Here is a 2,078-nt window from a genome sequence, read left to right as displayed (position 1 = left end):
GCAACCGTGAAGTCTTCGACTTTACATGTTAATGGAAAAAAGCCCATTCCTTCCCCATTGGAAAAGAGATCAAATTTGCACATGGATCGCCTTTAATATATAATATGTCGTTTGATTGCTTTTTAAACTTTGATTCTAAATTAATTGTTATTTACTCCAGGTGTTGAAACCAAGGTAAGAGAATCTGTGACGAGCGATATTCGATAAGATACTGCCTCTTGAATGTACAAAAAAGCGTTTTGCCTTTTCATATCGTATCATTTTTATTTGTAAATAACACCTAGTGAAATATACACAGAATTCCCAATGATTAAGCTACTGATCGTGACTGTTCTACTAATGGCAATAGCTGGTATGGTATCAGGAAATTGTAAGACAAAATGTGTCTGTCGCCATGAATGTTACTCAAATGAAAAATACTGGTAAGCTATTGCTTTCCTCTAGTCCACATATTTTTGGCAACGGCTTAGTCTCGTACCATAAAATGGCACCAACAAGACGATCACTGTTTTCTTGCTTTTCAGTGGCCCCTGTGGTTGGGACGAACTGGATTGCTGCGAGGATTAATACGCAACGTAGGAACATTGAAATAAGCACATTTTTCCATACAAAATACGTCTGTGTTAATTATACATTGAATGTAAAAAATTAAATAAAACTTACAATACCAAAAGAAGCCATTTTGTTCATCTACGAACTAGTCCAAGCGGGAGACGTCACTATCGAAAATAAAATTCGAAAACCTCGAATGGACAAACATCAAATTTTTACGATTCCTGGATATCAATTTTCCAAGTTTCAGATTGGCATATATTCTTTTCGCAAATATTAAGAGGCGAAATTAAATTCTAGTGCATCATAGTCTATTTCTTTGACCATTTTACTTTTGGACAACTTTTTAGTGTTAATTTTACGATTTTCCTTTCTCAAATTCCTTTGGAAACCTTCTATAACAGTAGACGCTTTTATCTAATATCCGCCGCATAAACATCCGAGTAGCCGTGAGGTTAGGAAATAAAACAAAAGCGTGAGAATCTCCACAACGCTAGTTTTAACATCCTCGAGCTGGGCCGGTATTGTTCGGCGGAAGGTACCCGGAGGAAACACCGTCTCTAAGTTAATGAGAGGGCATAGAAACCAATTAATGCGAATAACCACGCTAACGATAATCAAATCACGTCGGCTCAACCGTCAGATATCGGATGCGTTTAAAAATTCCCATTCAAGTCCTCAATAATGCGATAAGTGCATATCGAAACAATCCCAATTGCGAAGTCACAACAACTAAGCCGCGAATCGTTAAAGATGGAACACTTCCAAGTACATGTTCAATTAACACGGTCAGTTTTCGACCAACGTGCCGAACGATAAAGGTTAACGGAAAAAGAAAGAATGGAAGTTTCGAAAAAGGCGCTGTCACTTCTGCGCGGCAATTAACTTCCATCAATAGGCGGAGCCATCTCTCACATCGCTTCAAATGTTACGGTGGTTCTTCGATAAGTAGTAAACCGTAAACGAAGCTAAAGTTAAGAACAAATCGTTACAATTTTTGTCATTTTTAAAAAAATGTTAAAATAATGGTATAGAGTGACTGAATTAATTTGCAAAGTCTAATTAAAGTCCTGAAAAAAGGCTGTAAACGCCATTTTAAGGGTATCCGAAAATGTACTCGTGTTTCCAATTTACTTCTCGCAATTTCGTAATGCTACATATAAAACTGTACTCAGACCAACTGCGTTCATTTATGCTGAAATGGAATTTGAACAAACGATAAAACTACTACAAAGATAACTATTGTTATGATCGTGATAGCAGGTTATTGTACATTACATAACCGTAATAGTATATACTGCGTGTCCTAAATTGACGCTATTGGCTGGTTATCGTTAATTTAAAACTTTTAGTAAACGCAATTCGATAAGATTCCGTCTGCTCTTGAATGTGCTATATAAAAGCGTGGCCCTTTCGTCGTGAAACATATACAGAGTTCAAAATGATTAAGCTACTGATCGTGACTGCCTTACTAATGGTATTAGTTGGCATGGTTGCAGGATACTGCACACAAAACTGTTATTGCA

At 36.8% G+C, this 2,078-nt stretch overlaps 1 long non-coding RNA gene across 1 annotated transcript; it reads left to right on the top strand.

The window, feature by feature from the left end:
• The first annotated feature begins 237 nt into the window (after positions 1 to 237).
• LOC116180371 lies at positions 238 to 676 on the top strand. Its single transcript, XR_004147109.1, has 2 exons — positions 238 to 422; positions 525 to 676. It is a non-coding gene; the product is annotated as an uncharacterized LOC116180371 (long non-coding RNA).
• The last annotated feature ends 1,402 nt before the right edge of the window (positions 677 to 2,078 follow it).

Source organism: Photinus pyralis, unplaced genomic scaffold (genome assembly GCF_008802855.1).
Source record: "Photinus pyralis isolate 1611_PpyrPB1 unplaced genomic scaffold, Ppyr1.3 Ppyr1.4_LG9, whole genome shotgun sequence".
Lineage (NCBI taxonomy): Eukaryota > Metazoa > Arthropoda > Insecta > Coleoptera > Lampyridae > Photinus > Photinus pyralis.
This window is presented reverse-complemented; position numbering and strand designations above follow the sequence as displayed.